This window comes from Elephas maximus, chromosome 13, assembly GCF_024166365.1.
Source record: "Elephas maximus indicus isolate mEleMax1 chromosome 13, mEleMax1 primary haplotype, whole genome shotgun sequence".
Lineage (NCBI taxonomy): Eukaryota > Metazoa > Chordata > Mammalia > Proboscidea > Elephantidae > Elephas > Elephas maximus.
In genome coordinates this window covers 65,361,905-65,378,494 of record NC_064831.1, presented here as the reverse complement: position 1 = coordinate 65,378,494, position 16,590 = coordinate 65,361,905, and the positions used below count along the sequence as shown (strand labels likewise).

At 40.3% G+C, this 16,590-nt stretch overlaps 1 protein-coding gene across 3 annotated transcripts in view; it reads left to right on the top strand.

The window, feature by feature from the left end:
* SIN3A (SIN3 transcription regulator family member A) overlaps positions 1-16,590 on the top strand; it is a 72,886-nt gene that overhangs the window by 5,639 nt on the left and 50,657 nt on the right. The window lies entirely within an intron of this gene.

Here is a 16,590-nt window from a genome sequence, read left to right as displayed (position 1 = left end):
TATAAAAGGAGGGGTTGGATTTATGTTCTCCTCTCAAAACGGATCTGCTTACAAAATATGGTGACTCTTAGAAAAACTCAAGAGACTGGATAAAATACAGATTCTTTCGATTCGTGTGTTTTTGAATGTTTTCGTTGTGCAGATGGTTCTGCTATATAAGATCGATTTCACAAAGAAATAAGTTGCAATTTAAGTAACTACAGGTGTTCTTGAAAAGTTTTCCTCTTCTGATTTTATGTAATTCTGTTAGACGATCTAGACCACTTTCTATTCTATAAAACATAGTGCTCTCGCCCTTTTTTATCCCAGAGAGTAGGGGAAAGTTGGGACCCCTGGTGGCACAGTGGTCAAGAGCTCGGGTGCTAACCAAAAGGTTCGGAGTTCGAATCCACCAACTCCTTCTTGGAAACCACACTGTGGGGCAGTTCTCTGCCCTGTAGGGTCTCTTTGAATTGGAATGGACTCAAAGGCGAAGGGGTTGGTTTTCCGGGGTGAAGTTGAGTAGTCGTCTAGCCTTTTTTGTGACTTCTGTAGCATTGTTCTCCAACCTGTATTGGAGAGTTGTGCTTAGAGCGTTTCAGGTTTAATGTATGCAGAACCACATTAAATTAGGTTGCTGGCTTGGTAACTCCTTATTAAGGGAAATTACTTAATCTCAGGTGTTTTTGACATTTTTCATGCGCTGTTAAAAGGAAGTAAACAAGGATCGAATGCTTGTTTATGCGCTAACGTCTGAGTAAGCCCTGTATGGTCAGCTGTCTGCGATGAAGTTAAATTTTCAGGTAGGGCTGAGAGTTTGGTGCCCTGTGCTCCGCTCAGGTAAATAGGGAAAGTACCACCTCTTTTTCAGCCAAAGGAAGTCGCAATGGCGGCACTTGCATTTTAGTTTGATTAATGGTGACTGTAATGGCATTGGTGGAGACAAAACCTGGGGTTTTTTTTGTGATGCTGTAAACTGTCAAAGATGGTGGAGGACAGTTTACTATTGTGGAAAATTTGGTTACTGCATAGTTGTTCCCGGTTGCAGTGCTGCGTGCTGGGAAGGATGTGTTGTCTAGTTAGTGAACCAAGGTTACAAGTCCCACATAGACTTTAAGGATTCAAGTAAGGACCTGGTTGTGCTGTTTCAGGCATTTCATAAATTCTTGTCTCTGTAAACGTCAATATCATGTTAGTTTTGCTCAGAGTTAAAGACTGTGGATAGATTGGCGTTTTGTAATTAAGAAGGTTTGAGTAGTTTACGTAAAGAGTAAGATTTTTTTCTTAAGGAGGGGAATGTGTAGTAATTTGATAAGATTGCTGGCAAAGCATAGTTCCATTTGTTTCTTGAGTGCATATAGATAAGACACCAGAGAGCTGTGCGGGCCAGATGTTACTGCTTGTGAATTTTAGTTGGAATTAAAAGGTTATGTCCATGGCGTTCAGTACTCAAGCAGTGCTTTTCAAAGCTTTCTAACTCTTCTCGGTAACTCACCAGGCACAAGTTTGTTATGCTTTACTTGCTGTAGATTCTTATGAAGATAATAGTAATGGTTTTTCAAAGTACACTCTGCTTCTTCCGCTTGGAATAAGCTTATATTTATTGAGCCCTTACTATATCCCAGGCAGTGTTATGCACTATACATTTATTATCCCATTTCATCTTTATGACAGGTATGAAATTCATACTTTAAAGATGAGGAAACAGTGGCACAGAGAAGGTAGACATATAGTAAACAGCAAGGCCAGGATCTGAATCCAGGCAGTCTGGTTCCAGAGCCCATGCTCCTAACCTACACTTCGACTGCCTCTAGTATGAGAACAGTGACAGGGTAATGGGAAGGAGCAGTGTGCTTTTGAAAGTGGGTTTGAGGGAAAAGATTGAGAAGCAGACACTAAAGGTGAATTGAGTCTCTGTGCATTTATTGACCACCTGCTTAAATGGCTCTGGCCTGGCGCCAGAAGAGCCTTTGTCCCCAAGAAGCTTAAGTTCTTAAAGGAAAGGCAAGTTATACACATGATGATTTTACTGTAAATAAGTGTAGGTCAAGTGCCATAAAAGTACAAAGTGCTGTAAGGAATTCAAAGGATAGCCCACCTCTGGGTGGAGAAAGGGGGCACTGAATGAGAAACAGGAGGGAGAAATCTGAAATCATAGATCCAGTTGGAGTGAGTTGTTAAATGTTTCTAGACAGCTCACTCAAAGTCCTCCCAGAAATACTTGCTTTGGAATGTTTGTTAGAATGGGTGACATCATGTTGAAATTGGCATGTGAATTGAAGTCTCTCTTCCCGAGTGTTTGAATTGTATTCTCTTCAGTTTGTAGACCTGATCCCTTGTACTACTTCAGAAGGTATTTAAGAATCACGGAGAAGAAATTGTGGATTTGGCATATATGTTATTGTTACTCTCTCGGACTCAAGGTGTATCATTAATATTGTCAGTTGCCGTTCCCTAATACTGCTGTTTCTTCATATACCTTCCTATTTCTGCTATTTAAAAAAATTGAGTAGAAGTAGTATCTTAGGATTTTTGTCTTTTTCTTGTTGCAGTTTAGGTAAATAATTCTGGATATTTGGGTTTTGTTGAGGTTAGAGTCAGATAACGTAGTAACCCATCTGGCCACATGCGTGGGTAGTGGGTGAATCAGGGTTCTGCCAGTTTTGTTATATTCTTACCAAATAGTTTAAGAAATTTTATTTTCCTGAATTTTTTTTTTAAGGTGAATTCTAATTGTCTTTCAGTTTTAAAAACATTAAAAAAAAAAAAACTTGGTTTCTTTTAATTATGTAAATTTTTCTTTGGGTCTCTTTCTTCAAAAAACATGCCCAGTGGGGGGCCTTAAATGCTAGCAAGCAGCCATCTAAGGTACATCAATTGGTCTCAACTGACGTGGTTCAAAGGAGAATGAAGAACACCAAGGACACAAGGTAATTACAAGCCCAAGAGACAGAAAGGGCCACATGAACCAGAGACTACATCATCCTGAGACCAGAAGAACTAGATGGTGCCCGCCTACAACCGATGACTGCACTGACAGGGAACACAACAGAGAACCCCTGAGGGACCGAGAGAGCAGTGGGATGCAGACCCCAAATTCTCATAAAAAGACCAGACTTAATGGTCTGACTGAGACTAGAAGAACCCCAGTGGTCATGGCTCCCAGACCTTCTGTTGGCCCAGGACAGGAACCATTCCCGAAGCCAACTCTTCAGACATGATTTGGACTGGACAGTGGGTTGGAGAGGGATGCTGGTGAGGAGTGAGCTTCTCGGATCAGGTAGACACTTGAGACTATGTTGACATCTCCTGCCTGGAGGGTAGATGAGAGGGTAGAGGGGGTTAGAAGCTGGCGAAATGGACATGAAAAGAGAGAGTGGAGGGAGAGAGCGGGCTGTCTCATTAGGGGGAGAGTAATTGGGACTATGTACCAAGGTGTATTTAAGTTCTTATGTGAGAGACTGACAATTTGTCAACTTTCACTTAAAACACAATAAAAATTATTAAAAAAAAAAAAAATGCCCAGTGGGATTTGTTGTCTGTCTGTTACAACCAAATAGAGGTTTTTGTCCTCACACATTTGCAGGGCAATTACCAGATATTAATGTTCTTCAGGAAGAGTTGCAGCAATGGAGCACAATCCATCTAGATTGGGATTTAACTTTCTTGATAACCTCAGTGTCCAGGACAGTGTTGACAAACTGTAGGTCATAAATAGATTGCAAACAGAACTCTGATGGCATTTTAAAGTTTGCTAACCATAGACTATCTGTTAGTTACCTTGGCTTTGAAGGTAGTTAGGCATTTATTGGTGGCAGTTTCCAGCTGATACACCTTTTTTTTTACCCCTCCGTTTTTTTCCTCTTTCATTCCCTAACCCCTTTCCTTCTTCTGTGTCTGAGTGTTACTAATCGTGTTTACCAGCAATGTTTAACTGTGGACCCTTCCTCAATCCTGGTATCCACTGGCTAGGCTTGCTGATTGCTGTTGAAGGATCTGCAGGTCTATAATGCCTTACTTGAAATTCTAAAATGTGAGAGGCTTTTTCAGGGTTTTTTTTTTTTTTTTTTTTGATATGTTTGGTTCCACAGTCAATTTAGGGGCGAGATCTGATTTAGGCTGTCCCACTTGGTGCAGCTCTTCGGGTGTTTTGCTTCAGAAATATGAATGGTCTCGGGAAGCTGCCATAAGATGCACTATATTACCTTTCTAAAATCCATGCAGTGCTGAATTCTGACATCTGTGGGTTCGTACCTGCATTAAACTCCTAGGTGGTGTGGACGGGTTTATATACTTGGTTCCTATATTTTATGAGGCTCAAGAAGGGGAATTTGTTGTTGTAACAATTTAATTGTCAGGCTTTTGTTATGAAAAAGTTCCTGTGCTTTAAATCTCTTTCCTTGCGTTTGTCACTCTGCAACACTACTTTCAGGAAGATTTGGTTCTTTTTTTTTTTTAAAGAATACTGCTTAATGTCTCATTGCTTTTTAGTCAGACTTATTTAAAAATAAGTTAAAGGGTGACTTCCTCATGACAGCATTTATTTGTGATTATTATGTTAATTTTGCTTTCATCCTTTGCTTGATGGATGTCTTGGCAAACTTCAAAACCCAGTTTAATGTACATTTTCTCAAATAAACGTTTTGTCATTCCAACTCAAGAATCTTTGTCAAGGACCTGCACCTGGCATACCTTCTATTTTATTCAAGTTGTTTTATACAATTAATACTTAGGGAATAACTGTTACGTCTCCTGTAGGGATACAAAGCGGATTAAAATAACTGCTCCTGTTCTCAAGAAACATATAATAGTGGAGGTAATACTTGCACAGGAATGTCAAGTTTTGCTATATGTTAATCCCAGCAAGTGAAGTACACTGTGTGATGTAAAAAGGCAGGAAGACATGACTCCTGATGGAGGAATTTGGGGTTTGAAGGAGGAGTAAAAATTCAGTAGTCAGATATGGGTGATACGAGTAGCAGTTTCAGACTTGAGGGGATGAGTGCCAAGGAAGGGCCATTAAATACTATACAATTTTGTGTCATCACTCACGTGAACTTTTTCATCATACTCTCACAGGTGACTTTTAAGCTTCTTGAGAATATCATACAACAGGATAGTTTTGCTCACATTAACTCTTTGCTTGGAGCCCTGGTGGTGCAGTGGTTAACCAAAAGGTCAGCAGTTCGAATCCGCCGGGCGCTCCTTGGAAACTCTGTGGGGCAGTTCTACTCTGTCCTATAGGGTTGCTATGAGTTGGAATCGACTCGACGGCACTGGGTTTGGTTTTTTCGTTTTGATGAATGTTAAGGGAAATCAGGACTTCGTGGACCACATGAACTTTTTAGAAACTAGCTTTTGTTTGTTTGCTTTCAAAATGTACTGTAAATAATTAAAACCATGCAAAAAAGTAAAAAGAAAAAGTGAAAAATTCCTCAGCATTCTTACCACCTGGAGATATAGTGTTGACATTTTGGCGAGCATCCTTTTAAACGTCTCTCTGTACACTTACCTTGGCATATACAGAAAATACACATGGGAAAGCTGTGTAATGAATAAGGAAGGTTAAAGAATTACACCTTTGAGTTGTGGTATTGGCAAAGAATATTGAATATACCATGGACTGCCAAAAGAATGAACAAATCTAGGAAGAAGTACTGCCAGAATTCTCCTTAGAAGCAAGGATGGTGAGATTTTGCCTTCACATACTTTGGACATGTTATCAGGAGGGACCAGTCCCTGAAGAAGGACATCATGCTGGGTAAAGTAGAGAGGGTCAGCAAAAAAGAGGAAGACCCTCAATGAGATGGGTTGACACAGTGGCTGTAACAGTGGGCTCAAGCATAGAAAAGATCATGAGGATGGGGTAGGACCGGGCGGTGTTTCATGTTGTTGTACGTAAGGTTACTGTGAGTCAGAACTGAATCGGTGACACCTGATGACAATAACAAACAGAAAAGAGTTTTATAAATGTAATCGTACTCTACCTGATTCTGTGCCATGCTTTTCATACTCAACAATAAATCACGATAACATCTTTCTGTTTTTGTGCAGCTCTATGCTATCACTTTTCATGGCTGCATAGCATTCTGTAGTTTGGGTTACATTTGCCAATATGGATTCTGCTTTCTCCCTCCTTTCAGAAAGCTGAAAACTGGTAAGTAGGCTCCATATTACCTGAACACTGAGAGTTGATGCCTGTTCCTTGCTGATAAATCAAAATGTGCAGATATAGCTTGTACAAATGCTCTTAGGCACTCCAGAACCCTTCTGTTTTCTTTAAGTTTCACTTAGGTGTAAATTGGTGGCCCCTGGGACTCTCCTGTGAATCTGAGGTAATTCAAGTCATGAAGCTGTACCCTAAGGGAAATGGTCAAATGAATTTGGGAAATACTGTATATTGTAATAACTCGTTCTTCCAGATTCACAAAGTTCACTAGCATGTTAAAAGTTCTGAGAATTTCTGCAACAAAGAAACTTCTTAACACTGTATTTTCCAAATTTATTTGCCCTTAGAACATTTCCCCACTATCCTCAGTACGTTAGCATCCTACTACACTAGTGTTGCAAAGTCTACTTTGTGATATGATATTCTGCTGATTATATTGTGGTTTCACTAGTTGCCACAAATTCACAGTGAAAGGAGGACATGGATTTTCTGATAATGTTTTACTCCAAAGATCTGTTAGAAGAAGATAGCGGACATATAAATTAACTCTTAAGGCTTGAAAGATGATGATAAGTTCTCAAAAAAAGTCTAAGTGTAAATGACTACTTATATCGTTTCAGAGCTGTTTTACATAGTTTATCTTATTTACTGCATCACTGTAAGAATTCATAATTTCCCTTAAGATCTCAGTGATGATCTTGGATTAATACATTTTTCCAACTAACCTATTCTAACTACCAGTTTTCAGTCTACTACTTTGATATAAAAAGGAAAAAACCTCCAGAACTCAGTGGGACTCTTGATTGATCCACTGATGCAGAGTCACAGCAAGCAGCGGCCCCTGATGATTTCCGGCAACACTCTAGGGATGAGTGGGGCTTGTAGCCTTAAGGAGGCAGTGCATTACGGGGAGCAGGTTCTTAGCCCCAGAGTCAGAAGACTTGGGTTCTGTATTTTACCCTTCCACTGAATCACTTTGTGGTCTTGGCCAAGTTGCTTAACCCCACTCTGTACTTTACAAAACTCCACTGTTAGAAAGAGCTGGAGTTAAAGGACTCAAAATTTTATGGTCCTGTGGAATTGGAGACTCATATTCATCATGGCCAGGAGTCCTTTGGATTCATTGATGTTTGACACAAGCTAATGTCCAAATAACCTAGAAACCAAAGACCATGTGATTATAAGGCCAAACCAGATAAAATACAAAACCCACAGTAACCAGCATGGCAGTAATGATAGGTCTTTTTTGCAGAGTATGTAGGGGCCTCTCCATTCCAAATGAGGCTCTTGTGACCATTCATGACATCTTTGGGATATAGTTTCCTCATTTAAAAAAAAAAAAAAAGGTAGTGGACTAGTGAGCTCTCTGTCTCATCCTGCCTAAATGTTTTTGATTTTTAAATTCTGAATGAGCAGAGTGAATCAAATTTTTGGGGGAAAGAGTAGATACTCTGCTTGAAAGCTTGCACCACAGACATTGAGCTTCCACTGTACATGCAAAGCAACGCTCTAGCATTTTTAGATGCAAAAAAGGTTACGTTATGATCCCTGCCCTCTGGAGCTTACATAGTGGTTATAATCGCATATACAGTAGGGAAATAATTCTTGTAAGGAAACATGCTGAAGGTATGGAAGGAAATACAGCTCTGGACTGGTAGATGATTCTGCAATTCAGAGGTGGCGGTCAGTTTCTATCGAGAATCATAACTAAAAATGTGAACTGTAGAGTGTCAACTTTGTAATCTTTAAATTCAGAAACATCCTTAAAATATTATTAATGGGCCAGAATGAATCTGACCTTCCTCGAGCCCTAAGGTCTACTGACTTACCTAAGTCTCTCTGATTTCCATAGGAAGGACAGATAGTTTTACCACAGCACTGTTTTTGGTTCGCTAAATACAGTGTCCCTGTTAACTTCCTTAGATTGGTGGTGATTCTTCTCATTTAATCCTTTCATCAAGCATCATGATAATCACAGTAGCTACCATTTATTGAGTGTACACTGCAGAGTACTTTACATACATTATTTCTTCCGATCCTTGTACGGTGAAACCAATGGGAGCTGGAACTTGACAGGACTGCCTTGTTTTTCCCTGTCTCGCAAGTTTTCCGTCTTTGATAGGGTGTAGTCTTACCACTTTTCTGCCCCTCTGTGTCAGCAGAAAATATTTTGAGTTTTCCTTCTCTGACAGGTTTCTGCCTTACACAGGTTCCAGCTTTCGAAGGTTTTACTGTAATGACTTTCTGAGGTAGGTGTTTGTGATCTTGTTTTACAGATAAGAAAGATGAAATGGCTTACTCACGTTCACCTAGTAAATGACAGGACAGGGACTCCAACTCAGAATGTCTGACTGCAAAGTTTTTAGTCTGATACTGCCTGCCATCAATAATAGCTTCCGGAGTGTTAGGAATTAAACATTGTGCTAAGTACTCATGTTTAAAAAAAAAAAAAGTACTCATGTTACCTCATATATTGTGTAATTGGAATTATTCCTATTTTACGAACACCCCAACAGGCCAGGAGAAGGTGATTGATTTACTGGAAGCATTTATCTGAGTACCTTTCAGAGCTGGAATTTGAATCCAAGGCTTCGAAGCCTGTGCTCTTCTCTGTTGCACTTGCCTGTGAATATCAGTTGGTGACATGCACTTTAGAAGATGAAACTTCAGTGCATTTATCATTGCTGTACTTGCGAATTTTACTCATTCTTCTAAACATGTAGTTGACTTTGGGTTTTAGGGACTAGGATGATCTGCGTATAATTATTTTTCACTCTATCTCACCTGACAGGCCCTATGTGACTTTTGACCTTAAGAAGAAGCTAGTTTATAAGTCCTCAGTGAAGCATGGCTAATTCATTCATGTTGGGGATTAAAACAAAACAAAACTCATAGGGCTAGACTATGAATGAAGAAAGTCAAGATTATAAAATAGCATTCCTTTTCTTCAGAGTTACTTTTCAGGATTGTGATTCCTTCAAATATTTATTAATTACGGGAATGAAAATTCTTAACCCAGAATAAACTTACAACATCTTAAATCTCTTTTGCAGACTAGAATGAGACTCAGTAAGGCTAAATAACATGTTCAAAGTCACCCTACCAAGTCTTCTCTTTGCAGGTTCATTGCTTTCTCTATAATTCCTTACCATTCATTCCAAAAACATAATCTTCGTTTTACTTCAAATTTTCCACAGCAGTTGGCACAGTTGTCCACACTTTTACTTGAAACGTTACCTTACTTTCAGAATTTCATATTTCCCTCCTTTGCCTCTTACATTGCCAGCTCCTTAGCTGTTAGTCTTCATTTCCCTGGCTTCTAAATGTTTGAGGGCTTCAGGGCACAGCCCTTGAATTTCTTCTTTCTATACTCACTCCCTGAGTGATCTCATTCAGTCTTATGGCTTTGAATAGCAGCTATATGCTGATGACTCTCATATCTGTCTCTAGCCGGGATTTCTCCTGTGTACTGTACAGCAGTATACCTAACTGAAAAAAACCAAACTCATTGCAGGTGACTCATAGTGATGCTATGGGACAGAGTAGAACTGCTCCATAGAGTTTTCAAGGCTGTAAATCTTTTCTTTGTGGAAGCAGACTGCTACATTGGCTAGTGGGTTTGAACCACCAGCCTTTCAGTTAGCAGTTGAGTGCTTTAACCACTGTGCCACCGGGGCCCCTTATACCTACTCGTTGCTGTTGAATTGATTCTGACTCATAGCAACCCTATAGAACAGAGTAAAACTGCCCCATAGGGTTTCCAGGGAGCGCCTGGTGGATTCGAACTGCCAGCCTTTTGGTTAGCAGCTGTAACTCTTAACCACTGCGCCACCAGGGTTTCCCATTTATACTTAAACCAAAAAAAAAAAAAAAAGCGTACCTGTTGCCATCGAGTCGGTTCTCACTCATAGCGATCCTGTAGGATACCGTAGAATTGCCCCATAGGGTTTCCAAGGGGCACCTGGTGGATTTGAAGTGCCATTCTTTTGGTTAGCAGCTGTAGCACTTAACCACTATGCCACCAGGGTTTCCCCCTTATACCTAGAAGCCCCTTAATATCTCCTCTTGGTTATCAAACAAGCATTCTTGACTCCTCTCTTTCTCTTTTTCACACGTGGTCCACAGCAAATCCTCTTTGCTCTGTATTCAGTGTACTAGCCAGAACTTGACCACTTCCTACTACCCCTGTTTTTACTACCCGAGTCAATATCACCAACATCTCTAGCCTGGATTATTTCAGTAGCTTCTAACAGTTCCTCTCTGCTTTATTATTGCTCCCTCTTCAGTCCGTTTCCAACTCAGTAACTCTAGTGATTTTTTTAAAACGTAAGTCAGTTACAGAAATCCTGGTGGCATAGTGGTTAAGAGCTTTGGCTGCTGACCAAAAAGTTGACAGTTTGAATCTACCAGGCGCTTCTTGAAAACCTACAGGGCAGTTGTACTCTGTCTCATAGGGTTGTTATGAGTCGGAATCGACTTGATGGCAATGAGTTTGGTTTGGTTTTGGGTTTAAGTCGGTTACCACAATAATAAAACAAAAGCAAACAGGCAAGAAAACCTGTCAGGCCGTGCCACTTCTCTGCTTAAAACCCTCTATTGGCTTCTCATTTAATAGTCCAGGTCCTAATTATGACCTGCAAGAACCAGCCATTATGTTCTACAAGAAGCTCTCTGACTTCATTTCCTACTATCCTCTCTTCACTCTGCTCCAGCTACACAGCGTTCTTGCATTTTTGGAAAATACCTTTTGCATTTTCTGTCCCCTTTGCCTGGAATGACTCCACCACTGATTTCCACATGGCTGGCTCCTTCACTTTACCCAAAAGTGATCTTCTCAGATATTTTTTGGCCAGTCTTACCTAAATTCAAAAATCCTTTTCTTTTTTCTTCTTAGCCCTTAATACTGTTTAATATTCTAAATACTGTTTATTTACACTAAAATGTAAGCTTCACGAAGGAAGGTTTTTTGTTCACTGTTATATTTTTTTTATATCCCCAGTTCCTAGAATAACACCTGGTTCATACTAAGTGCTCAGTAAATATTAGAGGATGCATGCCTGAGTGAATGACTTGGTTTCCACCGCAAAGTAGTATGCTAAGCCCGGTAGAGGATACAAAGATAGTTAAAGGTGTGTGTGCCTATTTTTGTATGGGGCAGCAGTATATGCGAATTGAGGAGAAAGAGGTGCTTGCTGATACCTGTCATCTTGGGATCCGTCTCAACTCCTATTCTTTGTAATGATTTCTCTGTAGCTTTAGCTGGTGCATCTCCTGTTACACTTAGTCTGTTGTTTTGTTCCATTCTCAGTTAACTTTCGGAAACCTTGTCACCCGCGCTAAATGTTAATATCCTTGAGAATAAGGATACATGTTCTTTTAGTTTTATCCCCCTACTGTTAAAACTTTAATATTTTTTAACTTTTCATTTTGAAATAATTTTAGACTTTAAAAAAATTGCAAAAGTAATACAAAGAATTGCCATATACCCTTTACCCAGATTCCTTAAACCCAAACCTATTGCCATCGAGTCGATTCCGACTCATAGTGACCCTATAGGACAGGGTAGACCTACCCCATAGGGTTTCCAAGGAGTGCCTGGTGGATTTGAACTGCCGACCTTTGGTTAGCAATCGTAGCACTTAACCACTGCGCCACCAGGGTTTCCCAGATTCCTTAAATGCATCTGTAAAAGTGGCATGAGGTATCTGAGGGGGAGCGAGAATCACCATCAGCTTCAACAGCTCAAGGCTGAATGCTGCGAAGTACAGGTCAGTCATACCTCTATCCTCCGACCTTTTTACGAATTCTGCACCCATCCTTCCCACAGCACTCTCTACTTCAGTGCTGAGTTAGGTAATTCATTGCAGTAGCCACACAGAACTCACAAACCATACTTAGAGTTATGGGATTTATTAGGGAAGTAACAGGTTACAATTAAGAATCAGAAATGACTCAGAGTACAGTTCTTTCATCAGGACAACTTCTCAGTCGTGCCCCCAGCCAGGCCTCTCTCTGGCCCTTGGCCCCTCACCCCAGACTCTGCTCGAGCAAGTGTTACACAGCTCTTTAGTGCCACTGATAAGTGCCCAGAGGCACTGCACTCAGACAAGAAGCCTTGACCCGAAGGCACTCATATGTCTAGCTCCTTAGGTCGGCAAGCCTAGCTCTACTGACAAGTGCCTGGAGGCACTCCATTCTGCCAGCAAGCCTCCTGCTTAAAGGCACTAAGCTGTCATGCTCTGTGGGCTAAGACAACCATCAGTCTCACACCAGCCTCCTGGTTCTGCTGTCACCGTTTCTTTGCCACCATCTCTCGTCATCTTCCGCCACCTCTGGTGTTGCAACTCTCTATCTCTGTGTCTCCTGGGTCTAGGAGGTTCACAGTGCAGGGACCCTGGGCCCAAAAGGTGTGCTCTGTTCCCGTCTCTTCTTGGTGGCATTGAGGGCCCCCCTTCTGCTTCTGAGATGGCTCATTTTAAGCCTAGCGGGATGACAAAACTGACTGATCCCCTCATTGGGGTGCCGAGTACCCTATTTGCATTATTAGCAAGCTGACCGATCCCCTTGGTGTGCCACAAACACCTTATTTGCATAGTCCCATCTAATCGTTTGGTGGGAATTATAAGATCATGACTAGAAAGGCCAGATAAAAGTGATGCATTGCACCACAGCATCTTGTATAAGCAGAGCGTAAAACAAACAGTTGCCACAGAGTTGATTCCAACTCATGGCAACCCCGTGTGTATCAGAATAGAACTGTGTCCCGTATGATTTTCGATGGCTGATTTTTAGGAAGTAGATCACCAGGCCTTTCTTCCGAGGTACCTCTGGGTAGACTCAAACCTCCACTCTTTCAGTTAGCAGCCAACCATGTTAACTGCTTGCAGCACCCGGGGACTCCCATAAGCATAGTACAATGATCTAAATCAGAAAATCAATATTGATACAGTTATTAATACCTTTTTAATTGAACTAAATAGTTTCCGGTTCGTTTTCTTCCTGCAACAATAGGAAGATGGTGGGAAAATAGTTTTCTTAACTGTGTAACATCAGTGTCCATTGCACCCAGTTTTACAGGGTCCAATATTTTAGTTTCTTTTTGAGTAATGTTTGTAAGGATTTATGTTTCATGATTTGTATTCTTTGTTGGAAGTTGTCTTGGTCATCCAGTGCTGCTGTAACTGAAATACTGCAAGTGGATGGCTTTAACAAAGAGAAGTTTGTTCTTTCCCCTACCGATCTAGGGGAAGTCTTTTTCTTTCAGCTCTGGAGGAAGGTTCTTATCATCAGTCTCCCCTTAGTCTGGGAGCATCTCAGCTCAGGAACCTCAGGTCCAAAGGACGGACTGTGCTCCTGGCACTGCTTTCTTGGTGATAAGAGGTTCCCCTGTCTCTTTTATATCTCAAAAAGATTGGCTTAAGACATTATTTAATCTTGTATATCTCATCAACATAACTGCAACTAATCCATCTCATTTCATCATAGCAATGGGATGTACAAAACAGGGAAATCACTTAAAATGGTGGAGAGTCATACAATACTGGGACTCATGGCCCAGCTAAGTTGACAGATATTTTTGGGGGACACAATTCAACCCATGACAGAAGTCTTCAAGAGAACGAAAAGAAAAAATTTTTTAATTGAATAAAACTCATTAGTTTTCTTATTTCTTACTTCTTTGCCCAAAGCATTGCAGTGTTTTTAGAAAAAATTTTATTGTGCTTTAAGTGAAAGTTTACAAACCAAGTCATAGAAAAACTTACATACACCTTGCTACATACTCCTAGTTGCTCTCACTCTAATGAGACAGCACACTACTTCCCTCCACTCTGTATTTTTTTTGTCCATTTGGCCAGCTTCTGACCCCTTCTGCCCGTCGTCTCTTCTCCAGACAGGAGCTGCCCACATAGTCTTATGTGTCTGCTTGATCCAAGAAGCTAGCTCTTCACCGGTATCATTTTCTATCCCATAGTCCACTCCAATCCCTGTCTGAAGAGTTGGCTTTGGGAATGGTTCTTGTCTTGGGCTAACAGAAGGTCTCGGGACCATGACCTCTGGTGCAGCTTTTTTTAAGAAGGTATAAAAAAAAAAAGTCGGGAGACACAGCCTTGGCAATTGTTCGTACTATTTTTATGACTTTTTTGTTTTTTTTTCGGCTTTCATTGAACACAGCTGAGAATTCAGAATTTTTCATTTTCCTCCTATAATGGCCAAGACAAGAAAACTGACAGGGGAAGATGTTTCACAGTTACTAGTGTAACTGGTAGATGAATGTAATGTGACAGATAGCAGCACTCTAGACTGTAATGATGATGGTAAAATTGATTGTATAAGCCATGTTGCAGACTGTGAATGTTCAGATGATGATATCCTAGATGAATCTTCTCAAATTCAGAAGTTTGAGTGAACAGTGTATTTCTGAGGGGAAAAAGAATATGTCCTCATCCAGTTAGTCATTCAGCAGGAAAGACTTCAAAATGATATGTTTTTCAACAAGAATTGAAATTACTCTGTTTTGCTAAAGGATGTATGACACTATTCTTTCATCTTTTAGGATGTTTGTGCACCAAAGCTTACTTGATATGGTTTGTAAGTGGACAGATGCTGGAGATAGATGTGTACAGAGGTGATTGAAAGAAAACAGATGATGTAGAAGTTAAAAAAGTTTATAGGATATTTATCATTCTGTTGTTGTTGTTAGGTGCTATTGAGTCAGTTCACACTCATAGTGACCCTACAGGACAAAATCAAACTGCCCCATAGGATTTCCAAGGAGTGGCTGGTGGATTTGAACTGGCGACCTTTTGGTTAGCAGCTAAGCTCTTAACCACTATGCCACCGGGACTCCTTGATCATTCTAAGTTGCTATTAATCTAAAAATGAGAATGCTTTCAACTGTGGAGCAAAAAGAAGGCTGTCATATCTTTAACAAAATTATGAACTGTCAGAGTTTGCAGAGTGTTGGCATTTGACAGTGCAAGGGCAAGAAGAAGACCCAGAATTGACAGGAAGCTAGAACCTTATTGGAGATGTACCTGAAATTTGGAATCAGTATTCACAGAATGACACTGTGTTCTCGGTTCATACATGATGGTTGCATTTTAAAGGATGTTTCCCATTTTGGGTATTTAAATTTTCAAACTCAGGAAAATATGGAATACCAATTTAGGGTAGCTACTTAAATCCTCATTAAAATTTCTGGTAAGTTTTTTTTTCCCGAATGGGAAATGATTACAGGTGTTCCTGGTATATTGAGGGTTAAAGGTGACTTACATGCCGTAATGAAAGCAGCTACATCTTCTGTATAACCAAGGTGACAGTGCTAAGCTACCTTGTTAAAAATCGTCAGGTGTGACATAATACCACCAGAGCTCACAAAAGGTATTTGCCAAATAGGGTTATCATTGAAATCAGGGTTTCTCCACCTTGACATTGGGGGCTGAATAAATCTTTGTCGTGTGGGGCTGTCCTGTGGTGTAGGGTGTTTGGCAGCATTCGTGTTTTCTATCCTTGAGATGCCAGTAACACCTCTTCCCCCACTTGTGACATCCAAAAATGTCTCCAGACATTGCCAAATGTCTCCCAGCTGGGGGCGAGGGGGCTCTTCCCTAGTTGAGGACTACTGCATTAGATGAATATAAAGTTCAGTTCAGAGGAGGCTTGGGTGTTTGATCTTGTGGTGTATTTTGAGAAGAATGGGTTGTTAATTTTGCTGAGCCCTAATTCTGAGTGATATCAAGCTTAAATAAAGTGCTTCTTTTACTCTGAAATACTCTGTTTTTTAGCAGATTTAAATCCAGAGGTGGATTTTTGGACAGGTTTTGCAGTAGACTGTTACTGTGGGCAGTTGCACTTGGTTGAAGTATTTACATTCATTTAATGCTTTGATAAAAATTTCTTTGCTACTGAAGAGAAATTTTCTATTTTTCAGAAATATTCATTTAAGTGAAGGACAAGGACACATTTTGTGATTTTATGTGATCCTGGCAACCAGTAAGTTAGGATAACTTCAGAGGATATTTTTAAAAATGACATAAATAAACTTTAAAAATTGTCTGATTCAAGATTATATCAGTGTAAAGCTAAAGAAAAAAAAAAAAAACCCATTGCCATCAAGTCGATTCCGACTCATAGCGACCCTATAGAGCAGAGTGGAATTGCTCCATAGAGTTTCCAAGGAGCGCCTGGTGGATTTGAACTGCCAACCTTTTGGTTAGCAGCTGTAGCTCTTAACTACTACGCCACCAGGGTTTCCCAGTATAAAGCTAGAGGCGCTAAAAGGTCAGTCATAAAGTTCATTTCGAACAATGAAGTATTACGAACTTAAGTTGTCTTAAAAGCCTCCAGAACAGGTACCTTCAGAATGTTTGTTCCATATACTCTATTACTTTGAGCTTAATCTTGCCTAAAATAATTTCATTATCTCCATTTATACCAGTTAT